The following is an 8,274-nucleotide window of genomic DNA, read 5'->3' on the forward strand; positions in this document are numbered from 1 at the left end:
GACAGCTCCTTATGGTGACTGAAGTTCTCATTGGCTGCTTCAATACTCACTTGGGTGCGGACCATGTAACCTGGACAGGAGCTTTGGGTTTCACCCAGACGGTTTTTGTTGACTTGTTTATTCCTCCAAATTTGCTCAGCACCATGCACATGTCCTCAGGATACACTTGGCTCCAGTTTGACTCATGTTTTGGGGGGATGGGCGGGGCAACTCGTGTAAGGCAGGACACAATAAGTTCCCTGTTGGGCGTTGGCATTGTGAACCAGCGAAACGCCTGTGAAGACTTCTCGACGTGTCCTAAAGGTGGATGACATCACATGGTCCTCTCTCAGGTTTGTGTGGTGATAACTCCCGCGCCACTCGAGGACGGCAGGTGTTCCTGATGCCACGCTAATGTCGAGCCAGATGAAACAATCGCTCCTTCCTCTCGACGGTGTGTCCTCAGGTACTCGGATATTTCCCACAAACAAATGAGGAGGAAAGCTTCGCCGATGACACGCTGTAATTCAGCGCGTGGCAATTCTCCTCTAATGAGATCCGCGTCTCCTTCCCACCTCCGCCATTAATCACCCGTCTCCTTCTGAACACGCCGGGAAGTTAATCCGGCCGCCATCAGCCAGAATGTGTCTTCTGGACTTGTTAAGGATTCACCCGCAGTCAGAAATGTGTTATGACAGTTGTGTAATTGATGATCACGATCTTTGATGGACTATAATTACCTTCTGGTTTGATCTGTGGTTCATAAGCGCTGAGCCGGCGAGATGAAATAACAGCCTGATGTGGATGATGAATGGAGAAGTTTGACTTGGTCTGACAACATTTGGGGCGGACGGCCTGGGCAGTGTGCGCGGGAGCATTTTGTTTTATTTTATTTTATTTTATTTTATATTTTTTGTCAGCACTTTATTCCGAAACACTTTCCTCGTTGGTGGGATCCGCACTGACCATGGCAATAAATGTGATTCTGATTCTCTCCTCCTCTCTGCTGCTGTCTTCCTGAAGCTGTGAGGACTAGAGGCATTCTGACCCACGGTTGATGTATCAATATGGATGTGCATCGAGGAACGACTCTGAATTGTCAGATTCTCAGGAATTTTTACATTCTCTTACCGGTTCCCGACTGTGATGTCCGACTCTACTTGCCGTGTCGCTGCCACTGGCTGCAGCTGTTCACAGTGATGGAGGAGTTTGAGCGGCGGCGGATGGTGAAGCGCCTCATGAGGCCTGGTTCAGTTTGCAGAGACGATGCAGCTTCAGGACCGAACCCCTTCCACATCATGGTCTCCTGACGGAGGAGTGTTGGATCAGAGACAGTGGACGCTCCTGAGCTAGCAGCTACGTTGAGGGTTAGCATGGCGCTAACTGTCGTCAGAGGAACTGGATCTGTTTTGAATGATGTCACCCAGGTCAGATCTGCTACTGAGCTTGTTTTCACAGTGATGGAGCCAAGTGTCCCCAGTCTGTCTCCTCAGGAAGCAGCTGGGGTCGTCCTGCACCCATGAGAAGAACCAGAACCGGACTCAGCAGCCACACTGAACGCATCATCTCAGATGTTTATAGTGTCATGCAGATCAGAGCGTTGAAGCTGGATGAGCAGATCTATGAGAGGAGAAACTGCTCTCATGGACCAATAAAGACCTCAGTTGGACAGAAGTGCTCTCTCCACTGTTCCATGGTTCAGGCGTCACAGGCTTCATTTCTGTTCCAGAACAGATCAGACTCAGTCTGACAGTGACTAAAGTTCCCTTGTCATTTGTGCAACACAGTAAGCTGGATTCCAACCTGGAACCTTCTTGCTGAGAGGCAGCAGTGCCGACCGTTGTGTCAGGACAGTTGTGTCAGGACCTCTTCTCAGTCTGAACTCACAGTTGCTTGGACATCATCCCTGCTGCAGACGTCATCGTGTTCATCAATGTCCGACTACAGCTTTCTCAGTTGCTGCTTTTCTTCTGGGACTACTGGCACAAACCTAGAAACATACCTTACACTCCTGAAGCACTGGGGAATGTGTTCTTGTAGGTTAGGAATCAGTCACTTAGCTCCTTCAAGTGCGCAGGCTGGGGCCTGTCACAGTGACTTGGGACGTGGGAGGCCTGGCACTGGTCCTAACACCTCCCACTGCTGCTCTATGTGGACCGGTTTGAGACCTGAGTCCCAGCCCAACAGAACATTCTCACTCACCCACAGGTTTACTCCAACTCAAGCGTTGCCCCAAGCGGAAATCCAACCTGCCACCTTCAAGGCTGCAGCACGAACCACTGCCCCACTTGCCTTTCGGAGGTGAATCAGAACCAGCGTTAGTATGCAACGCCGACCTTCAGTCGCGCTCCAAAAACGCAATTCATAATCTGGCTGACAACTTCCTCCTGGCCACGGGCGACAGAAAAAAGGCATCCGTCAACAGCGGCCTACGCTCTGCATTTCCGAGTCAAAAGCATTTAATGGTGAGATGTAACTCCTCTCTCTTCCCATTGATCATGTGACGGCCTGCGACTCCCATGAGCGCGGCCCATTAGGACCAGTGACAAGCGGAAAACATTACAAACGAGCTTTAGTGAATTTGCAAGGCGGTGTCACCTCTTTGATGTATAGATAAGTGGATGCAGCCTTCCTCCGTCCCGCTCCTCGCGCCGTCCTGGCCGCCTCTGCCTCGCCTCTCCTGGATTAAGCGAAAGCCATGCCTGCGAGAAGTCGCTGTGATGAACGTGTCGCCGTGGTGATGAGGTGCCGGCCGTCATAAATCTCGCCCTGGAGAGCGAGGCGGCGGCAGGCGGGGCGCAGGGGTGCAGCGAGAGAGAGGGATGGTGGTGGCGTTGGAGGTGGGATTGTACCATGATAAATATTGAGAGGTGGAATGAGCGATAGTTTTGTCACAATGCGGAGCCCCTCCCCCTCCCTTCCGCGATGTGAAATGATTGGACTCGGGCGGCGAGTTGTAATTCAGCCGACAGAGGAGGCAGTTTGAAGAAAGTGCGATACAAAAAGTGGAGATAAATTGTTATCTGGGCGGCGCATCGTCTTCTCCCTGGCAGACTTTGCAGACGAGTAATTGAGAGAGAACATGCAAACAAAGCTAATGATTTTCCACCCACTTTACATTTCCTTCCCCGAGGCTCTTGTCTACCGAGCTGCGCTCATACATCTTTCACAAACGGCAGCTTCATGTCACCTTCCCCGACACACACACACACACACACACACTCTCTCTCTCTGCATTAAAATGACAACTTTTCCTTGACAACCTTTCAAGACGGCGTCTCTCTGCTGATGGTTTCATTCTGTCTGCTACCTTTTTTGGGGCGTATTTGTTTGCCGGCGGGTGTTATTTCCTGCAATAAAAAGAATATTTACTGTCAGTTAGAGGACACAACTTTCACATAAAAGCAAGTGTCGAGAGGGAGGAAAAAAAGTCCTCAGCGGAGCAGTCCGTGCATCAAACAATTTGAAAGTGAAGGATGGAACTTGAACAGCAAACTTGCTGAAAGTTTCAGCCGGCCTGCTCGGCCTTGCTCGGCGCCGGGTTTAATGGGAACTTACAGTGTTTTGTCCTTGCTGAGACCAAACGCTGCTGTTATTGAGTGTGTTACTGGTCATGTGTGTCTCATCTGTCCCACTCATGAGGTTAAAAATCTGGTATTTGTGTGTATCAGTTGCGCCTGATAATCTCATCGCTTCACGCGACTGATTGAGATTCGGTCTGGACTGTGGCTCCACGCAGAGCGTAGCCCAACTAAGGCAGCAGCTCGATGAAGCCTCTGAGTCATGTTCTCCCGGTTCCCCTCAGTGACGAGGGCCATGAGCTCTTCAGTCCGTCCGGTTCCTCTGAGCGTAGAGGAAGAGCAATGGCGGCTGACAGGTAGCGAGGAGCCGTTTCAGACTGTTCTATTGAGCTGTGTAGACAGTGATGGAGCTGACTGATCTTCTAGCTTCACTTCAGAGGTCCAGAATCAGCGAGCGATGGTTCAACGCCTTCACCGTCATGGAGCTGTCACCAACCTCAACACGCTTCCCTCACCAGGTTCTGGAATTAAACTCGCAAGTTTCTGAATGGAATGAAATATTCAGGAGTGTCTTTGCTTTGTGTCACAAGAACGATACAAGAAAGTCTCGCTTGTCATCACCATCATGAGCCTTGACTAGCTTAGCAACCATGCTAACAACAAATCACGTCTGCTTATCTTGAGAGATCTAAGGATCAAAACGAGTGACGGACGTTGAAGACAACCCTTAACAAAAAGTACTATACTTGAAGTTAATTTTATCACGTATACTTGAATATGAGTACAGCAAATGTACTGCCCACCTTATACTTCTACTTTACTAACAGTATACTGATTTAATACTTATTTAAGTTTCCCAAAGTACACTTTCAAGTATATTCCAAACCATATACTAGTAGTTTACTAGAAAGTATACTAGTTTTATACTTCATCGGACTAAACTATACAGTATTATACAGTTTACTAAATTATACTTCCAAGTATTCAGTAAGTCAGTCACACTGATTATTGTCAAAACCTCTGTAAATCGTGTATATCATCGCAAGAATTACACATTCTCCTCCCGGCTGTGCACAGACCTTAACCACCTTAATACATCAGCAACTACCAAAGAGTTCAACACATGCCACATGCCACATTGAACGTGACTTGTACGTGTCCTGTGATTGGATGCTCATCCCGTCATTTCCAACCACTACTTGCTTCTCGCTCTCAGAAGCCTGTGGCTTAAACATATGAGGATATTCATGGGCAAACTATAAGCAATAAAACCACAGATGTTTGGTGACATTCCAGCGCGTGTCGCGCTGTTCTCCGCCCCTGCATTTCTCCGGCATCGACAGCGGTGAGAAGGCGAGAAAGTTCACCATTTCCTATCAGGCGGCCAACGCAGGCTTAGCGCTTGGTGAGTGCAAACATTTGAGATATTTATTTTGTTCGTGTTTAACATGTTAATAACAGGGTGCACTGGCGCAGCAGTGTGATTCCACTGTGATTCAGCAAACTGTGGCTGTCTGGTCGAGTCTTTCTGACACGAAACTGAGACTGTGCAAACGAGAGTTGATATATACATATATATATATATATATATATATATATATATAATATATATACAGTGGCACCTCGGTTCTCGACCATAATCCATTCCAGACGGCCGTTTGAGAAGCAAATTGTTCGAAATCTGAATGGATTTTTCCCATTACAATGAATGGAAAAAGAACTAATGCGTTCCAAGCCTTAAAATAGTCTTTTGTAGGAGTGAATGTAGAGCGTCTGCTGCAGGTGGCTGTTCCTCTATGTGTGTGGCCGCTGCATGTGGGAGGGGTTGCCGAGTGAGTGAGGTCTCTCCAGAAGTGAAGAGGTGCCCGGTGCGTGTCCAGCTCTGATGTGCGCTTCTGTGCAGTTTGGCTGTGACAAAGTCAGAAACCAAGTCACGCTCTGTCCCAGACTGGCCTCATCCCTGTCCCAGCTCCAGCCCACAACAGGACATCAAACCCTGGAGTGAGCGCTCCAGCACCTCCCCTGTGACACTCTACCACGGTCCAGTGTGGAGACAGGAAAGGTTTGACACCTCAATATGAAGAAGAAACAGTCAGTAAATGGAGCTAACGGGACACGTCTGCATACAGAGGCTGCATTATACACAATAACAAAGTGCGTCGTGGGTCAGATGATCGGTCCGCGCACGTTATGTTTTTTCCGACTTTTTTCGGGGGCGTTCCAGTTCTGGATTTTCGTTCAAAATCAAAATATATACACACATATATATATATATATGTACATATGGGGGGTGGGGGGATGCACTTGACTGAAGGCCTGGGTGTAAAATGCGCTGCTTCTGCAGGACATACGGAGAGACAAACTCAAGGTCACTGCAAACAGACTTAACAACCTGTTTTGACTATTACAAGACATTTTCCCGCGGCAATGGTTTCGCCGACGTGCAGATGGCTGGACGACTGCTCTGACACCAGCGCGGCCCTCACTCCTGTCTCTCACCAAGCGCCGGCGCAATCATACGCCGAGACATGCTCCATTTGACCTAACAAAGCAGTCTTATTACCCTCCCATAATTGGAAACACCTCTCCGAGAGGGGCCGCCACATCATGATTCCATTTACAATATTTACAGCTCAATAAACATTTCATTCCATCCCCCGTCCTTCATGCCTGTGGATTCATGATAGCGCAGAGGTTAAAGAGAACACTAAATATAAATTGGCACAAAGCATGGAAGGAGCAAGTGAAGGATTCCTTTGAGCTTTCTTCTCTGTCACGTGGCGGCCACATGGTATTGGCTTCAATTAGCATTCAAACCAGGCGCAGGAGGCGCCAGAGCGTCCGGCGGAGTCTGCCGATCCGAAAGCGAGGCTGAAGGCGTTTCAACCCCTGGTGGATGACTGTCAAGACTTCGCCCCAAAGCGCTACTCAGCGGAGGAGTTCCTTGACTGACGTGGAACATTGATGAATGCGCTGCGCGGTGGGGGAGCGGTCGGCGCTGCAGCGCCACAGCTGTCTGTCCCTGTGGAGTTTGTATGGTCTTAATTAAGGTGCAGTGGTGGTTGGTCTAGGATCCTGATTCCATTCCTAAATGTCTAAATTTCCATGATGGAACCAAACACTATACGGGGCGACGTAAACAAACATGGCCGACCTCCAGGTCCACCTCTCTCCAGACTGTTTCTGACTCTCTGCATCTCGACCCTGTGGAACACATCAGCAGCTACTGTTTTCATTGGCTGGATTAATGAGGCTTTACCGCTCAGACTCCGCCCATCCAAACCTCCGTCAGGCTCCGCCCTTGTGAGGAGCCCCGTAACAAAACAACCAGCGCTCACTACACGCTGTCAGCCCAGAAACTAGTCACGGAACATCATCATGAAAAGGATGGACGTATTTTAGCATCAATTTCATTTAACATGTAGATTTATTTATTTATTTAGTGTTTAGTGCAAATAACAGATGTTTTGTTAAAATTAGTGCATCATGGAGCTTTTTTTAGACTAAAAACAGACTCATTTGCAGAGGTCCTTATTTGCCCTCATGTTATTCCAGAACCATAAATAATCGCAACTTTCACTTCCACAATTTTCTTTAAAATCTGCTGCAAAATCAGGCATTTTTTTTCCCAGATACCCTTTTATCACCTTTACATGGCCTTCAAAGTACTGTAAACACCCATCAATCCAAGCATCCGCTTCCTTCATGCTTGTTGTTGTGGGTCCCAGCCAGTGACTGGCTAAAGTTCTGTGCTGTCTGGAGTGATAAAGACCCACTGCATTTCGCAGTTGGACGTCATCTTCAGCAGCCGGATTCTCTGGCACCGTTCATCGGAACAGTCATGCGAGTGACGGAGCCAGTGTCGTGGCTCCTCCCGTGTCTTCCTGCTCCTTCGTCCAGTCGAGGTGCCCACCCAGTCCACAGCTTCTGCCTGTGGATGGTGACGGGGGCCGGAGGTCTCCAGACGACCCACCACATGCTCGTCCTGGTGATCAGCAGGGAAGAGAACCCACACACGCTTCCTGCCTGAACACCATTAGCATACATCATGGGGCGCTGCGGTCAGTTGGCACGACTCATCCACTTCTTTGTTCACGCCCACAACGAGAAACACGTCTTGATGCTGGTTAGGAATGTGTGGTGTGATAGTCAGAGAGGTGGAAGCGGGCTTCGACCCTGCCCTCCCGGAAGACTGGGTTCATAATGAGGCTGAAATAAACACACCGCTTCCGTCTTCTGTCTCGTTAAAGCGGCATTTGTTCCGCATGTTGTGTGAAGCTGTAATGAGCTGCCGCTCCAGTAGAACCAGAGTGGACCTCCATAAAACACATCTTGTTAGAGCTCTAATACCTTAAAAACACACCATCTGCTGTGGGAGCTCAGCCAGGAAGAGCCTGGCGGGGTCCAGGGCGACCCCCCAGTCCAGCCTAGCTTCTGATCAAGACGCAGGGCGCTAGGAACATTAGCAAGTGTGCCGCGGCCAGAGTGGATAAATCCAAAACAGGTGCCATGCATCTTCATTAGAGCCGGCTCACGCTCGCGCTGACAAAACCGTCTCTGCCCAGATGCTGCTTTGCTGCTTCTCTTCTGAAAAAAAAAGCCTTCCCGGCCACCGGTGCGGCGCCACCGGGTAAAAGCAGACATCGATCTTTGTTAACCAATTACATGCTAAGATGGCAATCTACTCGGAGCACGTCCAGTCCCGCAGCTGTGGCGCATTAGCGAGAAATTTCGGACAATTCTGCCTCAGTATTACACTGTCAGTGCAGATTAA

The sequence above is a fragment of the Synchiropus splendidus genome, chromosome 3 (genome assembly GCF_027744825.2).
Source record: "Synchiropus splendidus isolate RoL2022-P1 chromosome 3, RoL_Sspl_1.0, whole genome shotgun sequence".
In the NCBI taxonomy this organism is placed as follows: Eukaryota; Metazoa; Chordata; class Actinopteri; order Syngnathiformes; family Callionymidae; genus Synchiropus; species Synchiropus splendidus.